The 21,461-nt window shown below is 50.6% G+C and overlaps 1 long non-coding RNA gene across 1 annotated transcript in view; it reads right to left on the reverse strand.

Moving 5' to 3' along the window:
* The window catches only part of LOC132502663 (uncharacterized), a 61,565-nt gene that overhangs the window by 26,457 nt on the left and 13,647 nt on the right, over nt 1-21,461 (reverse strand). Inside the window, exon 2 of the long non-coding RNA XR_009534514.1 lies at nt 408-555. This is a non-coding gene — a long non-coding RNA (uncharacterized LOC132502663). The remainder of the gene's footprint in view (nt 1-407; nt 556-21,461) is intronic.

A 21,461-nucleotide genomic window follows, 5' to 3' on the forward strand; every position in this document is an offset into this window, starting at 1 on the left:
TTCCAAGAAAACCTCTCATTAGACCGCGCCCCTTCGTCAAAGGTGTTAGGTGCAGAGCGACGCATGTTTAAGATGCATGTCTTTTTGTTGGTTGGTTTTGTGTTTGTATGAGTAATGATAGACTATAACAACATTGGCGACAGACCTCTGGGTACTACCTTCTCAACATGCATCAGTGCATTGTAAGCCTTCTCATGACCATGACCCTGTGTCCACAGACATCTGTGCTCCTATATAAACCAGTTTGCCCCTCTTTCTCAGACTAATTTCACCTAGATGGTCACGGTTTCCTTCATGTTAACTCTGCATATCTTTGTGCTTCCTTCACTACTATGTATGTAATATATATACGTACATATGCTGTCCAAATATATCTTTACATACTTGTATAGCATTTTTACACCTACCTTGAGGAGTCTGGTTTCGAAAGGGAGTGAGAGTTTAGTCCCTTCTACAGTTTTCTCCAAGCTGTGTCCTGAGAATTCTGACCCTCAGAGCCTGAGCGCACCCCAGGAAGATGATGATATAATATGCCGTCACCTCGTAACTCAGCATCTATTATCAAACGAAACATGAAAAAAACAGTGACTTTTAAGGTGAAAAAAGTTTCAAGCATTCCAAATGAATTCTCAGTGTTTCATAACTTTTTATTATAAACCCACCTCCTAATATAGAGCCAAGTACCATTTGATACAGTGATTAAAAACCAAACAACTTGGAAAATTTTTAAAAGACAACGTATGCATAAATGCTCATTTTCACAATCAGAATAGCTGTAAAATACGGTTGAATTTGATACAGGCAGAAAACGTTTAGTTGAAGGACAAATCCTTTTTGCTTTTCGTTTTTCTTGAGAGATCTAAAGAGAAATTGTGGATTGTTTTCCTGACAGCAAAAGAGTAATGTGACAAAATGAAGTCGTTGTAAAGAAGTGATGCAACTTGTCAAATATTTAATAAAGAATTATGGAAGCTGGAACTTTTTCTACATCAAGTATTACGGGTTGTCTGATTTAAAGCTTCTTTGTGAGTGCATCGCCTTAATTGTCTCAGGGAGGTTATTTAAATGCCTGCAGATTTATAGATAGTATGTTCACTTCCTTAATCTCCCTAGAAGTTCCACATCTTTAAAAACATCATTAAAGGCTTCCCAGAACACATGGCTTGAGCTTAATGGGATGCACCTCTATTCTTATCCATCTGTCTTTTTATTAAATTTGAGAATTAATGACTTGATGGATTATACCCAAGTGGTAATTGTAAGGTCAACTGGCCCGAGGCAGGGGAACGCAATCAGATTCACAGGTTGCATCAGACAGAAACTCTCCGGACCACCCAGTTCCAGAAACTGACCTGGAGACATTCCGGACCACCCAGTTCCAGGAACTGACCTGGGGACCTTCCACCCGGCCCAGCCTTCCCGCCTTTCGAGGGGCGGGACTAGCGGTCCCAAGACTGATGTAACCGGCACCAGATATCGCCACGATACCCGAAGAGACCACCGAATAAGGAATACCCTGCGCCCTCCCAGATTCACCACACCCCTTTCCCTTCTTCCCCTATAAAATCCTGCCCAACCCTCGCCCGGGTGCGCCTTCTCTGGCCCCTTTCTCTCGGACCAGTGAACCTCGCCCGGGAGCACCCCCTAATAAAGCTCACTTGAAGCTTTCCTCTGTTTCGCGATGCCGTTTGTTAAGATCCGACCTTACATTTGGTGCCGAAACCCGGGAGGGGTACCAAGCCCCGCGGGTTACCGCGCGGGCCGCTCCTCCCCTCCCCCAGGAGACAACCAGGGAACCTCCACTCATCCACCCGATCCGGCAGAAAACGGAGTAAGTCCCGCTCCCTTGTTCCCTCCGAACCCCAAAGTCCCTACCCGCCGGACTCCCTTTCCCTAATCGCGGCCGCGTCAAGGACTCCTCCGTCCAATCTCCGGGCCTCGGGCGATTGTGGAGACGTCCCAATCGCCTGACCGCCCTCCGACCTGCCGTGAATTGGAGACAGAGACCAGGGACGCCTCTCTCCCTCTCCATTCACTCAGGGACAGACTGGGGGTCATGGGAACCTCACAATCGAAACCAGATTCTAAGACGCCCCTGGGGTGTCTCCTAGCCAATTTTACAGCCCTCGGTTTCTCCTAAGATCTCCGTCGCCGACGGCTTATTTTCTATTCCACTGTGGCCTGGCCACAATATCCTCTAGACAATCAATCCAAATGGCCTCCTGAAGGGACTTTCGATTTTAACATCCTCCGTGACCTAGATAATTCCTGCCGCAGGACGGGCAAATGGTCTGAGGTCCCCTAGGTTCAGGCCTTCCGGTATTTACGCTCCCGCCCCTCCCTCTGCGTCGATTGCTCCACTTCCCAGATCCTTCTTGCCAGACATCTCCTACATCCAAGCCCCTAATTTCCTTTGACGATGACCCCTCTCCACTAGCCGACCCACCCGAATCTCTCCCCTCTCCCCCCTCCAGAGCTCCTCTCCAGCCTCCACCCAACCCTGAAGCGGTCCCTCCTCCTCCCGAACCCGCTCCGGCCCATCCAACCGCTCCCCCGCCTCCCTCAACGGTTTCTCCTCCCACGCCCCTTGCCTCGCCAATTAGTGCACATACACGCTCTCACGACAAGATCCAAATCTCCTCTGCCCTCTGAGGGAGATGGCAGGAGCGGAAGGAGTAGTTAGAGTTCATGTTCCCTTTTCCCTCCAAGATCTCTCTCAAATAGAAAAGCGATTAGGCTCCTTTTCTGCCGACTCTTCCCGCTACATCAAAGAATTTCGCTACCTCTCTCAAGCTTACGATCTAACCTGGCACGATATCTCTGTGATCCTATCTTCTACTCTGACCCCTGACGAGAGGGAAAGAATTCAAACTGCTGCCCGAAACCATGCAGATCAGGTTCACCTTACCGACAACTCCATGCCTGTCGGAGCGACTGCCGTACCTGGCACCGATCCAGGCTGGACTTATCAGGATGGCCAAGATGGCCGTCATAAACGCGACCTCATGATCCAATGCCTCCTGGCTGGCATGCAGGCTGCCGCTCATAAAGTAGTCAATTTTGAAAAACTAAAAGAGATAACCCAAGAACCTAACGAAAATCCAGCTATCTTTCTGAATCGCCTTACAGAGGCCTTAACCCTCTATACCCGGCTGGATCCCGACACCCCGGCAGGGGCAGCGGTCCTAGCCACCCATTTTATCACCCAATCAGCCCCGGACATCCGAAAGAAATTAAAACGGGCAGAAGACGGCCCTCAAACCCCTATTCGAGATCTGGTAAAGACGGCCTTTAAAGTCTACAATGGCCGTGAGGATTTGGCAGAATCCAGCCGACAGGCTCGGATGCACCAGAAGGTGGCCCTCCAAACCCAAGCTCTTGTAGCCGCCCTAAGGCCGGCCATCTCCCATAGATCACAGCATCCACGGGGTCCGCAAAAGGCAACCCCGCCGGGGGCCTGCTTCAAATGCGGAAAAGAAGGCCGCTGGGCTCGCCCACGTCCCAATCCCCAACCCCCTTCTAAGCCCTGTCCCAGCTGCGGGCTAACGGGCCACTGGAAGAGTGACTACCCTACGACTGGCCCTCCCTCAGCGTCTCCACGCGGGGGGCAGGCCGACCCCACGTCATTACCACTCGAACTGCTGGGATTGGCTGACGACTGACAGCGCCCGGACTCGAAGACCCCCATCACCCTCGCCGAGCCCAGGGTAACGCTACAGGTAGCAGGTAAGTCCATCTCATTTCTGGTGGACACAGGGGCTACCTATTCGGTCCTGCCTACTTATTCCGGGCCAGTTTCTCCTTCCCAGATTTCGGTCATGGGTATTGACGGCAAGCCATCCTTCGCACTCCAGACCGGTCCACTCCCATGTCATATCGAAGGCCTCCCTTTCACTCGTTCCTTCTTAGTCATACCAACCTGCCCAGTTCCCTTGCTAGGCCAAGATGTCCTTTTCCACTTAGGGGCCTCCCTCCAGCTGGTTAGACTTGACCCTAAGGTCCCCTCCTCCCAACTCCTGCTTCCTCCTCTCGGCCTGTCTCTAGAACCCTCCCCCTCCTATCCCCCTCTTCCAATCACACCGAACCCAATCAATCCCCAAGTCTGGGATACTTCTAAGCCCATAATAGCAACACACCATTCCCCCGTCCTCATCCGCCTAAAGGAGCCCTCCAAATTTCCATGAAGGCCCCAATTTCCCATCTCTGAGACTCACCTTAGGGGCCTACAACCTATTATCACCAGACTCCTAAACCAAGGACTCCTTATCCCCACTGACTCTCCCTGCAACACCCCTATCCTGCCTGTCTGCAAGGCCTCTGGGGATTATCGCCTGGTCCAGGACCTCCGACTAATCAATGAGGCCATAATTCCTCTCCACCCAGTAGTACCAAACCCATACACCCTGCTCTCCCATATCCCCCCATCCACAACCCACTTTACGGTTCTGGATCTCAAAGATGCCTTTTTCACTGTCCCCCTACATCCCGACTCCTATTTCCTCTTCACCTTTACCTGGACGGATCCGGATACTCATACTTCCAGTCAGCTCACCTGGACAGTTCTTCCCCAGGGCTTCCGCAACAGTCCTCACCTCTTCGGTCAGGCGCTGGCACGGGACCTCACTTCCTGCTCCCTTACCCCCAGCACACTCCTTCAATATGTAGATGACCTCCTCCTTTGCAGCCCATCTCTCAGCCTCTCAAGACAACATACTGCAGATCTCCTCAATCACCTTGGCTCTCGCGGTTATCGGGTCTCCCCAGCCAAGGCTCAGTTATCTGTATCTTCTGTAACCTAGCTGGGGCTCCACCTTACCCCTACCACAAAAAGTCTAACAGCCGATCGCACCCGGATTATCCGTGAACTCCAGCCTCCGGAAACAGCGGAACAAATTCTCTCCTTTTGGGGCCTTATAGGATTTTTCCGACACTGGATCCCTAACTCTGCTCTCCTCGCCAAACCCTTATATCTAGCCGCTAAAGAAACCCCTCAAGGACCGCTCACCTCTCCTTCCGCCATTCGACAGGCCTTTCTCACCCTCCGCAACGCTCTGATATCTTCTCCTCCCCTTTCTCTGCCCAACCCAAACTGACCTTTTCACCTTTTTGTGGATGAACGGGCCGGAATAGCCACTGGTCTCCTTGCCCAGCCTGTAGGGCCTTCCTACCGCCCCGTGGCTTACCTCTCCAAACAGCTAGACCCAACCATTCGGGGATGGCAACCATGCCTTCGGGCCTTAGCAGCAGCAGCCGAACTGACCAAACAAACACTCAAACTGACTCTGGCCCACCCACTAACCGTGTTTTCCTCCCACCGGCTGGTCAACCTCCTAGGCCACAAGTCTCTCTCCCTCCTGGGCCCCTCCTGCATCCAGGAGTCCCACCTACTATTCCCCATATTCCTTGATTCAAAAAATCTACGGCAGCCGCCCAAATCTAGCTGATACTGGGTTTCTTTGCAACTCATCCCTCACGGTAAACACATCAATTGAAGCACCACCAGGCATGTTTTTGCGGTGCAATGGTTCCCTCACAAAAGAGATCAATTCTTCCTCCCCCTTCCCATGTATCCCCGTTACTCTCGTCCCACAACTCACACTGTATAGCCAAGCTGAATTTTCCTCGCTACTCACGCCGCCCTTTACCCGACGGAAAAGAGCTATCTTTCTTCCTCTGGTCGCAGGCATCTCTCTCGCCTCCTCCCTGGTCGCTGCAGGCCTCGGGGTGGGGTCGGGGGGAGCTCTAACACATAGTGTTTCAACATCCCGTGACTTAGAACATAAACTCCAGCTAGCCATTGAAGGCTCCGCCGCCTCCATCTCCTCTCTCCAGCGCCAAATCACCTCCATAGTCCGAGTCGCTCTCCAGAATCAACCAGCCCTGGATCTCCTGACGGCTGACAACGGAGGTACCTGCCTCTTCCTATAGGAGGAATGCTGCTATTACATCAATGAAACAGAACTCGTCGAAGACAACGTAAACGCCCTCCATCGCTTTGATTGGTGGCGATCCACCCTCTATACCTGGCTACCACCAATCTTAGGCCCCTTAATTCTCATCTGTATCTTGCTCATGTTTGCCCCGTTTTCTTAGGTTCCTTCGCAGGCGCATGGAGGAAGTCTCTCGGGTGGCCACAAACCAAATATTCCTCGGTCCTTACACCTTGCTTCCTACAGAACCCCCCACTGGTCTCCCCTAAGCCTCGGACCTCTGGTCGCCCGACTCCCCTTTCGACGCCCCCATTCAGCATGAAGGAGCCAGAGATCAGAACGCCACCCCATTACACCAAAGATGTCGGGATGTAAGGTCAACTGGCCCGAGGCAGGGGAACGCAATCAGATTCACAGGTTGTATCAGACCGAAACTCTCCGGACCACCCAGTTCCAGGAACTGACCTGGGGACCTTCCACCCGGCCCAGCCTTCCCGCCTTTCGAGGGGCGGGACTAGCGGTCCCAAGACTGATGTAACCGGCACCAGATATCACCACGATACCCGAAGAGACCACCGAATAAGGAATACCCTGCGCCCTCCCAGATTCACCACACCCCTTTCCCTTCTTCCCCTATAAAATCCTGCCCAACCCTCGCCCGGGTGCGCCTTCTCTGGCCCCTTTCTCTCGGACCAGTGAACCTCGCCCGGGAGCACCCCCTAATAAAGCTCACTTGAAGCTTTCCTCTGTTTCGCGATGCCGTTTGTTAAGATCCGACCTTACAGTAATATAAAGTCCATTCCTGGAAAGTCATATTTCACCTCCAGTTTTCATCTGACGAACCCTCAATTTATGTCAGTTAATGAGACTCAGTAATGAAGCTCAAGATGGTTCTCAGAAGGGAGATGCTATCAAAATCCAGATCTCATGTCAATTCCCTGATAAAGCACATAGACTCCTCAAATTTTTTTCCCTTTTTCTTTAGCGCCTAAGCCTCCTCTCGATGGCCTTAACTTGCCCCCTCCGGGACTGCCAGGAGGTAACATCCAAATCAGGACATAATTGCATCCTGGTTTCTTGATACTTGTCTCTTTCAGTCAGCAGTAGATGGTATCTTGCTGGAAAGGTATCGACAGCCTCTGAGATCCTGCGGCCTCCTCCAGCCTTACAGGAACAGACAAGGAAGGTACCGGCAGATAGAGCCACTCTGAACTTTGTATATGCTCACTCTCAGAGAGAAACACAAATGATGAGATACATGAAATAGGAATTAATCATCATACATCAGTTACACAGCTGCTAAGTTAGTAAGCTCTTAACCTGCTCTGAAGTCCCAGAGTGATCTAGGCACTTCTGAAACTCTAATGTCCCTGGTAAAAGGTGGTGGTGAGCATGGGTATCCAGGGATTCTCATCGCTGTGGCTGGCTCTGGGGAACCACGTTCAAAGGGGCCCCTGGACATAAGAGGGCAGATGCCACTTTCCCGTCCCTTTGGTGCGCCCCCATCTGGGAGACAATACTTCTCAGAACTGGGTTTCCAGAGGACTCGGGCTACGGGGCCTCTCAGCAAGTATTTATAGGACTTAAATTGGACAGGAAAACAAAATGATGGTGACTGTTATTAAGACCCGATACGGACCCCTTCGTAAGTGGGCTGCAGGACCCTGGCCCCAACTCGGGACACCCACGGGTGGGGACTGAGGAGGGGGAGAACCAAGATTCCCTTTGTAGGGCTGACCTCAGGCCCAGCCTGAGGAAAAGGTGAGTTAGTCCAGTCAGCCTGTCACCTTCCTGCTCAGCCCCTTTGTAACGTGTCCCCAGCCAGTGTCCCCAGGCTGTGCCTCCTTTCCTTTCCCTACGAGTCCCACATCCATCCTAGCAGCAAGTCACAGGTGACAGAGGATGAACTCGATGGAAAGCAGTGGAGCGGCCGCCCCCTGCCCCTGGGCAAAGCGGCATCTCCCCTCAGCTGGGCCTTGGGGTCGGGGTGCCCTCAGCACCCAGTGCCTCAGGGAGGAGGTCGGAGGCCCCAACCGCCCGTGCATCAGCCCAGCCCAGGCCCCCTCGCTCGCGGCTCCTGTGTGTCCGCCTGCTGGACTTGCCGTTATCTTGAAGTCTGAGCTGCCTGTTCTAACCTAATCCCGTCCTTGGCCGGGTGTCCAGCCAACTTGTCGCTTCAGGTGCTCCCGTAACCGTCACCTGCACTTCTGCAGCCTCGGGGCATCGCGCACCGTAAGAACAGGGCACAGAGCCGCAGAGACGGGGCTGGGGCCTTGGTGGTGGGAGGGGAGGGCACACGTTTCCTCCCACAGCCCTCGGCTCGCCCCTCCCCACCCTAATGCCTGGGGAGAGCCTTTTGTTCTCTCTGCGGAAGAAGTTTGCTCGCAGTCAAATTAGCTTGGGGGGCGTGTGAGGGCCTTGCAGCAAGGAAACCTCCCGCCTGAGCACTGAAGATGATTGAGTGACAGCGGAGAGGCACATCCCACTGTGATTAAAGGGAAATGACACATTCGGGCAATTTCTAAGCAATACCGTACCGTGGGAGTTTTACATACAGTTCCCAGAACTAAGAAGTTACCAGTTTTCAATCCTTCGTGGCCTTGTTCAGACTGAATAACAAGACCAGCTAAAGGCAGATGATTATTCTGCACTGTTATGTGCCCGGGGCTCATCAAGCTTTAATCACACGGTTGCGGAATGTCTGACTCAGAAGGGCCTTGGCCGTGTGGGTCCCGGGTTCTTGCCTTTGATCGCTCCCTACCTGCCCAGTGCTGTTGGCCTGGAGGACCAGGACTGGACCTCACTTGTTGCCCTCGGGAGAAGCCAGGGCAGCCCTGCAGAGACGGCGGATGATGGCCGTGGGTGATCCGCATTCCTGGGAACTGCAGGCCCCCAGGGAGGGGACGATTAGCTTCTCAACGGTGCCCCTGTGGGTCCCCGGGGGCTAGTGTGACCTCTCACCCTGTCCCTTCCCTCCAGCGGCTTGTCTGCAGCAGAAGGGCTGCTCGTCACTGAGCCCAGGGCAGAAATGAGGGCAGGAGAGGGGCTAGCGGCCCAGCTGGGGACAGGCAGCCACCAGGGTCAGGGTCAGACCTGTCAGTATCCCACTTCAGGCAGAAAACCTAGGTTTTCAGGGGAACCCTGGGAACACATCAAGCTGGTCTCATTCCCTAAACCCCCCGGGGGGAGCAGAGTGCAGGAGGCCCCATGGGAGGGAAGGGCCCGAGCACACAGGGGTGCGGGGTGCACCCCAGGCAGCCTCTCACTTCCAAGCCGACTCGAGACCAGCATGATTTTTAAAAGCTTCAATCAACCTCAAGTAACATCATCCGAGGCGGGAATAAATCTTGGTAGACATGCGCAGGAAATTTTGCCTCTTGCTGGTAGGGGCCAGAGCCCACTGCTCGCTCTGGATTTCCCCCATGTCTTCCTCAAAACGCAGGAGAAGCCCTTGAGCAGAGTAAGGGCCCCGACACGCTGAGCGCAGAAGCTTTTTGTGGAAACTGGAGCTCCGCCCACCCGAGGACGGGACAGTAAACTCTAAGAGTTGGAGGTGGAGGGGTCTCTCATCCCACCTTCCGCAGCCCCCAGGCAGAGGCAGGGGGAGCCGGTGCAAGGCCTTGCAGGAAGGCCAGGACGGGAGCGGTGAAGCAGCCCTCGCCCCGCCACGCCTCACCTAGTCACGTGGCCACACCTAACTGCGAGGGAGGCTGGGAGATATCCAGCAGCGCCCCGAGGACAGGGCAAGGAGTTTGGGAATCAGCAGCCTTCGGCATCACTTTGCAGAATGAATGTCCCCTTGGGATAGTGGCCTTGCTGACATCTGCCGAGCCTCTGGAGTCTTCAATTTACTCTCTTAGGTTAATAGTACTACTACTTCCCGTGAATCTCCACATCAGTCTAATACGATAGATATTATCACCCTCAACGTACGAGGAAACAGACCGGGAGAGCAAGAGTCTTACAGAAGAGAGATCTGAACCGGACTGTCTGACTCAAAGCCTCTGCGCAGCCGCTCACCCTGGCCCATCCTCCATCCTCTCCAACACACCTCGTCTCAGAGAGAAGAGCCCAGACGCCCATTTACACTAAGATGTACATGACCGATCAGACGACATGCATGACCCCTTCTAGAAGTATTCAAACTCCAGAGGTGAAGCTTGGCTTCAACCAACAGGCATAAAGAGAGAAATTATGGCATCTGTGTATCAGCAAACTGAGTGGAGGAGGGCTTTTGAGGGCAAAGGCCCTGTTTCAAGCCACAAAATCCAGTGTGCATAAGGGGCACCCAGCTGAAAAGACAGGCCTGTTCCAAGAAAAACCCCAGCCCCTCACGGGGAGCCGCTGTGCCTCTCTGGCCGCCGCCCCAGGACAGAAGTCTCCACCGTCAAAAGCAAGGGCCCCATACTGTCCAGATCCCAGGGCAACACGAGCATCCCTTAGTCGAACAGAGTTGAAGGGCCATAGGGCTGGATTCTCTACTCTCAGGAACTATTTGATGGAGTGCCAGGATGTACATTTCCTAAAGAGTTTCTGTTTGATAAAGGATTTTAGATATTAACTTATATTTAATATTGTTTGTGGTGGAAAGTTTCGGTTTGGGATTTGTCTTTTGAATTCCAGTTATTCAGCTCTTACAAATTTGAAGAGGCCCTCTGCCAGTTCAGTCTTCTCCTCTCCGACCCCCAGCCTCACCCCGCTCTGGTCCACCCCGTCTGGCCTTCTGCACAGCCTATTATTTACTCAGAAGATCCTTGCTTGTTCATCAGTTGAGGTTATCAGGGGACATGCCCTCCCCATCCTAATGAGCGTTTAAACAAAAGTCAGGCCTTTGAACCCCCGACTCCAGTTAAAAAGTAACAGGCTGGGGATTGGATCAATAGGAAACAAATATTAGCTGTGGAGGCCAGAGAGCCACAGCATTGGGAAATAACCATTGCTGGTGACATGGAGTGAGCAATGGTCATACCTGTCTTGGAGGTCCGGGAACCCTATGGACCCCGGTGACCTTGGGCCAGTCATTTTCTTGCTCTACAAGTTGAACATGGAAGCCACCAGCCCCTAAGTTCACTTGCAGGCAACTCCTTAGGTCTGGACGGCTGCCGTGTCATCCTAAAGCGTGTGTCCACTTTCTTTCCCTTCCCCAGTCGTCCTACACTCTGGTTAGCCTGCCTCCAGAACAGGTCTGGTCACACCACTGGGCAGTTCCCTGTGTCCACAACTTGCCCTTGAGCTCCTGCCTGGTGCTCAAGGCCATCCAGGGCATTTGGGCAACAGGAGAGCAGGCCTCTAGGTGGTCACACCTAACACCACTTTCCCAGGCTTCATCCTGCACCCCAGTGTGCACTGTTCAGTATCATCAACCATTTCTTCTTCCTTGAAATTCTATCTTGGCTTCCATGACATTTCACTCTCCTGGTTATTCTTTTTCTCTTGAACTACTCGCCTAAAGTAGGTGTTCCCCAATAATTTGTTCTTGGGGTCCCCTTTCTCTCTCTCTCTCTCTCTCTCCCCCCTCACCTCCCCTTGTGGCTTAAAGACATCACTGCCATGTAAGCAATGACCAAATCTACATCTACTCCCGATCTCTCCCAGAGCCCTCAACCCTCATATCCAAATCCTGCCGGTATCATCTTAGGATGCCCCCCAGGTCACTCAAACTCAAAACGTCCCAATCTAAACTCACACTGCTTTCAAGCTTCTTTGTTTCTAAATTTCTTTAGCATTGTACCCTGGTATCTTCCAGGCATCCACATTGGAACTTTATCTTTGACCTTCCTCATGGCCCTGTTCCCCAAGTCCAAAGAGGGACAGAGTTCAGTTTTCAATTCACTCATTCATTCAACAAACATGCACTGAGTGGCCACCATGCACCACACACTTGCAGCGGCTGGGAATGTAGCAATTCAAAACAAAACAAAAATCCTTTCCATCAGAAAATATATATTCTAGTGGAGGCAAGCAAACAACAAATACATAAATAAGTAAAATGTATGTTGCATGAAATGTTGATGAAAGCAAGCAGAAGGAGGAGGTAGCATGGGAGGGTGCAAATCTAGATAGAGTGGGTCGGTGTAAAGATCTCAAGGAGGTGAGGGAGCAAGTCTTGTGACTACTTGGGGGAGAGCATGTGGGGACAGAGGAACGGCAAATACAAAGGCCCTAAGAAGGATCGGGATACGAGGTCAAGGCCCTTTTGGAATATACTAACATTGAGTCAGCTGTTAGGCCTCCAAGTGAAGAAGTCAAGTACGAAGTTGAACATACAAGTTCAGAGAGAGGTACAGGCTGGGGATACCAACTTAAGTGCCATCAGCATGTCGATGGAATTTAAAGCTGAGACTCAGTAGGAGGGATGCGCGGACTGGAAGGTGAGACAATCAGGAAGGAAGGAGAGGCCAGAGACGTGGGAGGACAGCAGGAAGCAGTGGTGTCCTAGAGGCCGGGGGAAGGGAGCTTATTGGTGAAGGCAGGGAGGCCGTGTGTGTCAAGTGCTGCAGGGAGGATCCCAGTACGAGGACTGGAACTGGCAATGAGGGTGTCACTGGGGTCTCAAAAGGGGGAGGTTTTGGTGGAATTGCGGGAGCAGATGCCTGAGAAGGGGGAGGGGCTGGGACGGCAGGCACATCCTTATGGGCCCCGCACCCGTACTCTCACCTCCAGTCCCACGCCGCACACCTTGCCTCAGTAATTCTGCCCAAATCATAATAAGCTCCTGACTGCGCCCCCCTCTCTCCCTCTCCTGATTCCCAGCCCAGTTTGCACACAGCTCCGAGTACAGCCCAACTCTGATCACTGCAGTCCCCTGCAGAAATCCTTCAAAGGCTGCCAGTGTCAACCCAAGAAAATCTAAATTCCTTAGCCACGCACTCCAGGGTATTGGTGATCAGGTTCCTGACTCAGTTTCCCTTCTGGCCCCCATATTCCCTCAAACGGACTATTCCCCCCAAACACAACCCTTACATTCCTTCCTTCTTGCCTTTGCTCATACTATTCTCTCTCCTAGGAGTGACCTCCCCACACGTCCAAATCTACCTAAAATTCAGAGCCCACCTCAGCTGTCACCTCCTCCAGGGAACCCTTCCTGATTCCCCCCACCGACTGAAGTTTCATCCCTCTTCTGAACCTACAGCACTTTGCCCCTTTTGTCCTCTCACTGTGGTTATTTGTATAATTGTCTTCTTCTTCTACATCTCTGTAAGCAACTTGCAAGCAAAGGTTACATCAATGCTCTCTGCACCTTGGATGCTCAATAAAGCTGGATTAAAGGGAACTGGTTAGGCGCCTGGGGAACAGGGTGGTGCTGCTAGTTCCAGCGAGCTTGGAGGTCGTCTGTGGGCTTCAGTCTGGAGGATCCTCACTGCTTCCTGCCTCAGTCTCTTCCTGAATAATAATCAAATACTGGCCTGGTGAACAAGCGTCCTCCATCTCATGACCCTGACGAGGGACCCAGACCCACCTGATTGTCTGTAAGAAAGTCACCTAGGGTCTCTGGCAAGAGAACAAGAGAGGAAACAAGGAGACGGCCAGCAAAAGACACCGAAACTGCAGAAGATGATCTGCTAAGAAAGTCGTGCCGCCTTGGCCCCAGTGCTTTGGCGGCTGCCCACTCTCCTCGTGGCCTAAAAAATGTTAACTGAACACTGTGCCTTTTTTGCCCTGCTTCTCATCCCTTCAGACACAACTTTCAAGCCTCGTAGTATCAGCAGCACTTTAGTTCTCAAGAGATGGCAGTTTCCCTGGAGGACCTCAGGCATCTGAGCCGCGCTTGGCTGTCTAAGCAGAGGCGCAGGGCAGATGGTTCCTGGTGGCTACCCAGCGATCTCCTTTAGGTGCTGGCCCAGGGCGTGGGAGGAGGCCTCTGTGTTTGGAAAAGGAGGTGACTCCAGTGGAGGCAAGAAGCTGCAAAGGAGAGATTTTGTCGCAGCTCAGAAGATGATTCCAGAAAATGTCAGGATCTCACAAACCCACTAGTCTAAGATCACAAGACGGGACAGCACCCAAGATGGATGGAAACAAAAGTTGCAAACTGGGGATGGGTGGGCCATAACTTGATTGTCCATCATCTTACTTTGACCTTCCTGGGATTTTTAAGATAGGGACATTTCACCTAAAAATGAAGGTTTCCAATTTCACTTGAAAAATGAGAAGCCCTGGCTTTAATCAGCAGGAGCTCGATAGGGGCTGCTCTCTTTAAAGGAGGCCCAACCCTTCCCATTCGCCACACTCCCCTCCGCTCCCTATTGTCTCACATGTGGCTCACTTCACTCATCATCTGCCTGGCCGTGTAGACATTTGAGTTTGCCACCTCGGCACGTGTTCATAGGCAATTTGGACCAATGTGAGATTTGGGCTTGAATGATCTAATAACCATCCCATTTCTCTTTACTTAGAATGTGACTGTTCTCACATTGTCATGATACACCACAAGGGCCAGGGGCCTTGAACTCACATACTTGGAAGCTCAATCTCTTATAATCCTGTTTCTGAGTCTCCTCATCCCCCTCTTTTCTAACAGCTCTGTTGGGTTCGGAGGTGTCTTTCCCAGTTTCCTGCCCTGGAGTTCTTGCCTTTATCAAGCCTGGGAGGGGTGGGTCTGGAAGAGTATTCTCCCCTTTAGATAGTGTACAGATAGAGCTTTGTCCTGGGGACAGAGAAGGAAAAGAAGATCTCAGACGTGAAGTCTTCAACCTGTTCCCCAATCTTGGAAAATTCTTTTGTTCAAGACATTCCAATGCCCCAGAAATGCTCCCTCTTTTTCAAAAACCCTGCTCAAACGGAGAGTGGAAGAATCTAGCTGTTTGAAAGTCTTTTTTTTTTTTTTTTTTTGCAGTACACGGGCCTCTCACTGTTGTGGCCTTTCCCCTTGCGGAGCACAGACTCCGGACGCGCAGGCTCAGCAGCCATGGCTCACAGGCCCAGCCACTCTGCGCCACGTGGGATCTTCGTGGACCGGGGCACGAACCCACGTCCCTTGCATCGGCAGGTGGACTCTCAACCACTGCGCCACCAGGGAAGCCCTGAAACAGTCTTTTGAGGTCCTTATCACCCCAACGTGGAGATAGCCTACTCAGCTGCAGGCCTGATCCCAAGGAGGAGGAACCAAAAGAGCCATGTGAAGTTAATTTTACACTTTACCATGTATGTCACAGAGTGTTGGAGAATGTCACAGAGAGTAAGAGAGACAGGTACAGTTTCCTCTACAAGAAAGCATTCATTCATTCAACTGGGGCTTCCCTGGTGGCGCAGTGGTTGAGAGTCGCCTGCCGATGCAGGTGACACGGGTTCGTGCCCCGGTCCGGGAAGATCCCACATGCCGCAGAGCGGCTAGGCCCGTGAGCCATGGCCGCTGAACCTGCACGTCCGGAGCCTGTGCTCGGCAATGGGAGAGTCCACAACAGTGAGAGGCCTGCGTACCGCAAAAAAAAAAAAAAAAAAAAAGAAAAGAAAAGAAACACCAACTGATCATTATTTGCACCAAGAAATGGGCTAGATGTGGAGGATGCAAAATGAAACTCAGGTCTTTGCCTTTAGGGTTTTCATTTAGTGGCAAGACAGAGGAGAAAGCCAATAATCAGAGCAAAAATGTGCTACAGATCCACAATCCAAAACTCTTGGGGCCAGATGTGTTTTGGAAAGCAGGATTTTTTTTTTGCATTTTATAAAAGTACTATGTTGTGTGTGTGTGTATGTGTGTGTATATATATATATGTAATATACATTATGTAACACTGCCAGTAGAGGATAGGGCAACACACTTGTCATCAAACCCATTAATATTTCTACAGCCAAGCATCTGAATACACACACTAAATGGAATAAATGAAGACTATAAATAGCCTCATGTCAGTTCAGGTCCAATTTCTGCCATCAGATGAGGTTTTTGCCCCAAATGGGATTGCTTCAAATTTATAAAAAATGAATGTGAAATGGCAGATAAAGGCTTATGCCTCCACCCAGAGGTCAGGGTCTGTCCAAAAGTCAGGTGAAGATCTACAGATTCCGTGCAAACTGTATCAAAATCCCAGTGGCATATTTCATAGAACTAGAACAAGTAATTCTAAAATGTGTATGGAACCACACAAAAGACCCTGAACAGCTGAAACAATCTTGAGAAAGAAGAACAAAGCTGGAAGTATCACAGGCCCTGATTTCAAACTACACTGTAAAGCTACAGTAATCAACACAGTATGGTCCTGGCACAAAAGCAATGGAAACCACGCTTATATGAGCAGTTAATATACAACAAAGGAGACAAGAATATACAATGGAGAAAGAGCACTCTGCTCAGAAAATGGTGTTAGGAAAACTGTACAGCCACATGCAAAGGAATGAAACTAGAACTCTGTCTTCTGCTATACACAAAAATGTATTGAAGACTTGAATGGAAGACCTGAAACCATAAAACTCCTAGACGAAAACATAGGCAGTACCCCCTTTGACATCGATCTTAGCAAAATCTTTTTGGATATGTCTCCTCAGGCAAGGGAAACAAGAGCAAAAATAAACAAATGGGACTAGATCAAACTAAAAAGCTTCTGCACAGCAAAGGAAACTATCACCAAAAGGGCAACCTACTGAATGGGAGAAAATATTTGCAAGTCGTATATCCGACAAGAGGTTAATATCCAAAATATATAAAGAACTCACACAACTCAACAAAAAACAACCCAATTAAAAACATGGGCAGAGGATCTGAATATACATTTTTCCAAAGAAGACATACGGATGACCAACAGGCACATCAAAAGATGTTCAGCATCAGTAATCATAAGGGAAATGCAAATCAAAACCACAATGAGGTATCACCTCACACTTGTTAGAATGACTATTATCAAAAAGATAAGAAACGGCAAGTGTTGGGACTTCCCTGGCAGCCCAGTGGTTAAGACTTCGCCTTCCCATGCAGGGGGTGCATGTTTGATCCCTGGTCAGGAGCTAAGATCCCACAGGCCTCCCGGCCAAAAAACCAAAACATAAAACAGAAACAATATTGTAAAAAATTCAATAAAGACTTAAAAAAAAAAAAAGAAACAAACAGCAAGTATTGGAGAAGATGTAGAGAAAAGGGAACACTCATACACTGTTGGTGGGATTATAAATTGGTGCAGCCACCATGGAAAAACGTATGGAGATTTCTCAAAAAATTAATAGAAATACCATATCATCCATCTATCCACTTCTGGGTATTTATCCAAAGAATGTGAAAACACTAATTCGAAAATATATATGTACCCCTATGTTCGTTGCAGCATTACTTACAATAGCCAAGATATGGAAACAACCTAAGTGTTCACTGATGGTTGAATGGATAAAGAAGATGTGATACACACATACGATGGAATATTACTCAGCCATAAAAACAAATGAAATGTTGCCATTTGCAGCTACATGGCTGGACCTTGGGGGTATTATGCTAAGTAAAATACCCTATGATTTCACTCACATGTGAAATCTAAAATGAAGCAAAACAAAACATGAACAGACAAAACAAAAAAAGCCCTTATAGATACAGAAAAGAGATTGGTGGTTACCAGAGGGACAGGGGACTGGGGGATGGGTGAAGGGGGTCAAGGGAGTCCATTGTATGGTGGTGGATGGTAACTACACTTTTGCGACTGATCACTATGTAAGGTGTACAGATGTCAAGTTACAATGCTGTACACATGAAAAAAAAAGTCAGGTTAAGAATTTTTCCTGGAGGAGATACCACTTGAGCTGAAACTCAAAACATCAACTGGTATAGAGGGAGATCTTTCCAGCACCCACCAGGCAAGCCACCTGCAAAAACTCGAGAAGCCCATAGGGCAACTAGAGCCAGTCCCGAGGGAAGCAGGGTCCTGTTGCTCAGGTGGGAGATGCAGGCACAGCCAGGACCAGGCAGTGCTGGCCACCTGCTTCAGATTCACCTGGGGACAGGTGATAAAAATAAAAAAACCTCAGGCTCTCACCTAAAGCCCCTCAGAAAATGGAGCCCTGTAAACTCCAGTTAAATAAGTTCTCCTGGAGATTCTTATCCGTGCTGAAGTTTCAGAACCACTGATTTATTTGAAACACCCTATGTGCCAGGCAGTGTTCTAAGCTGCTTTAGAATTATGAGCACATTTGATCCTCCTGACAACCTTACTATGTAGGTGCATTGTTATTTCCATTTTGCAGATGGGGAAATCAAGGTACAGAGATTTTTTTCAAACTCATCCCAGGTCACAGAGCCTGTAAGGGATAGATCAGGTGGTCTGGTTTCAGAGTTTGTGCTTTAACCGCATGCTGTCTTTGCATTGATTTGGGCGTCTTCCCCCCACCTGCAGCCAACAGCAAACCTGGGGCTCTGGCAACCTGGAATGCTGATGAGGCGTCTCTGAAGGTGCGGGTCACGCCCTATGCCCCGCCCACCCCGCCCCGGGGACTGGACCACACACAGAGCTGTCTCAGGGAAGAAGAGGAGCTTTGGGCTTTCACCCCTGGGGGCTAGAAGCCACAGAAAGAAGCTGACCAGTTTGCAAGAAGCCTTTTGGCCCTGGAGTTCAAAGCCCATGTTGCTCTATTCTTTATCTGTGTTACTGATATCTGTTTCAATAGCTTCTGTTTGAGTAGATGGAGCCAGAGAGCTGGGATAGGGGGTTGGAGTAGGCTGACCGGATGGTCAAGCCTGGAGGGCAATTTGCCCTCTTCTTGTGTCAATTCCAAAAGGCAGGGTTTGGAAATCAAGTCAACAGAGAGCTTTTCTTCATCTCCACACAAACAGCCGTTCCGCAGTGTTTGGAGAGAGTTGGGCAATGCTGGACCGAGCTGGGTCAGAGGAAAAGTCAATTTTGCCTTTAAATCCCTGAAGCCAGGTTTGGTTTCCATGATTCTGTCACACGCCTACAGCTCACACCAAAAAGAAAAATGCTCCAGGCTTGTGTATATCCCCCTCCCCCATCCACCCACCAGTGAACTACTGTGGGCATTAGAATGTTCTGGAACATTCTGCCTTTCCCTTCACACTGAGTGACTGTCATCCCTGCACAAACCGTCACCAAGCAACCTCTTTTTGATGGCCCCAGAGTTCCTGTTCAAGGAAAACTGCTCTCTAGCTTAAGCCAATTTGCAAAGCACTGGAGTCGCACATGAAGCAAGAAAAATGGCCAAATGCCAGGGACAGGCATAGCAGCCATCTACTCAGAGGATTTTAGAAATAGAGGGGGCACATTAGAAAGTATTTGCTCCAAACCCTTTGCTTCTACAGATGAGGAAACAAAGGCTCAGAGAGGGGAGGCTTCTTGCCCGAAGCGCCCAGCTCGCACATTGAAAGGCTACATCCGTGCCCATTCCCCCCACATCCAGCTGGTTGGATTTTCCCACCACACAATTTAGCCTCTTGTCATTTGTCTTCAAAACTTCCCAGTTCACATTCAGCCTTTTATTTATTCTCTGCAGTATCTTCTATGAGCTAGTGAGGGGCTAGACCCTGAGCACGAACCAATAATAAGGGGCTCCAGTAAGAACTCTTTATGGTTTCTCCTCCCTCCGTCTTCCCTTCAGAAATGGCACTGGGTGTGGTGTCACCCCTAACCAATTAAAACAGACTCTCTGGGGCTGAGCTCCACACATGGGGAGTTTAAAAATCTCCCTGAGAGAATCAGATTCTGTAGCCCAAGTTGAGAAGCACGACTTGAGAGCACAGCTTTGGGGAGGTCACACGCCCCAATTCCACCTGATTAGGCTCCTTGGAGCCTCTCTGCTGGCTGCAGAGGGAAGAGGGTGGAGGTGTCGAGCACGGTCACAGCTCTCACCTCCCTCCTCTGTCACCTGCTCGAAAAGGAGGCCAGTGCAGCCTCCCAGCAAAAGCCTCTGGGGCCTGAGGCCACTAAAATAAAAAGAATGACGTCCCATCATAAGCAAATCTGAAGGAAAAGAAACCAGCGGGCTGGAGTGCACGGTGCAAATAGGGCAGGGCCAGCTCCTGGGAATTGCTTTTCCCCAGAAAGGGACCTGAGTCAGGAGCTCACAATGGGCCCGGCTGCAGTTCTGTGTAAGTGATCTGGGAAGTGTGATGCGCTGTCAGAAAGCAGCCGGCAGCTTCCTGCAAAATCACCGAGAGGGTTCACGGGAGTCAAAGGTAGGAAATGAATCAGCGAAGGAACGGGGTTCTGTAAGATCCTTGCTCTCCCCCGGACGCAATCTGTCATTCCGAATGAGTCACGCACTGACGAGAAAGACTAAAAATATTCAAGCACGACATATGCATCTATTAAGTCGTCATTTTGTCACACTTGGTTGGAAACTGGGTTTTCTAAATGTTACTGGGAATTGTCTGCCTCTTCTGCTGGGTATCTGCGGGCTTCAAAATGAACTGCAGTGCGGGGGATGCTCAGAGGGGCTCAGTGGGCCTCAGAAGCAAGTCAGGTCATTCGTTTTGTTTATTAGCAGCAGCGGTAAGATTCAAGGATTTGGACAAGCCAGGGAAGAGTGTCTGGTGGTGGAGCCTGCCCCAGGAGCCCCGCCATCGCGGCTGCGGGTAAAGCCGCTGCATTCCAAGCTCTGGAAAGCTACTGACTTTTCTTCGCTTCTCTTAAGTGGTCATCAGATTTTCTTCTAGGTGTTCAAGGTACTTCGGGTTTTGCTGTGGCTTCTCAGATGGTGTCACCCAGGACAGATCAGTGAATTCAGAGCCCCTCGTTCTATAAATAAAACCCTGGTCCATGTCACAAGCGAACGCTGGGCCGTGCCTGGCCATCCCCCTCTGCTAAGCAACATGGGCTAGAGGAGCCAGGACAGCCTCGAAGGGAACCAGCAGGAGGATTTCTGCCCCCAGAGATGCAGAGGGAGAAGGAAATCCCTACAGGAACGAGAGCGAGGCAGTTGGAAGAAATGCTCCGTGTGGAGGACAGTCTGCACAGCAGAACTGGAGAGAGTGAAAGCAACATCCGCCACGTCCAAGGCTGAGCCGGCTACGTTCAGATCATCAGCAAGGGGAGTGGCCTGGCCCTGCGGCCCGCAGCTTCTGGCTGCCAAAAGGCCTTGATTTCTAAGTCAGGACGACGGTCCTCAAGAGGCAGAGGCTGTGTTCAAGGGATGCGCTCTGAATTTACCCACAGATGAACTCGAACCAGACACATGGCACAAGGTGGTTCCAGGGGCTTACGTGGCAGCATTATCTGGTGGCAGCATTGCTTAAACTCGCAAGAGATGAATCAATCTGGGGAAGTTTTTAGACAAATGACGGTGTACTCTCACGATGGATGCACAGAGCTGGAAGGAGCTGATTGAGACATCTCAGGTCATGGAGTATAAACATACATTTCTCTCCCCCTCCACCCCCGGCCCCGGCAAGTCTCTGCTTTCACCTGGCCTACGTATAACCTCCCTTTACTGTCCCTTGATGCCAGCTTGGGCAGACTTTGCAACTTCCCTTTTTTGACATGTGTGCAGTTCTCTGTAAAACTCCGACCTCTTTCATGACTCTTGTCGCCTGCCTTCTACGCCGTGGGTTGGGAGGGGTGGTGAGGGCTATCCTGACGTCTCTCCTCCTCCCTCCCTGTTCTGGTT

This window comes from Mesoplodon densirostris, chromosome 15, assembly GCF_025265405.1.
Source record: "Mesoplodon densirostris isolate mMesDen1 chromosome 15, mMesDen1 primary haplotype, whole genome shotgun sequence".
NCBI classification, from domain to species: domain Eukaryota; kingdom Metazoa; phylum Chordata; class Mammalia; order Artiodactyla; family Ziphiidae; genus Mesoplodon; species Mesoplodon densirostris.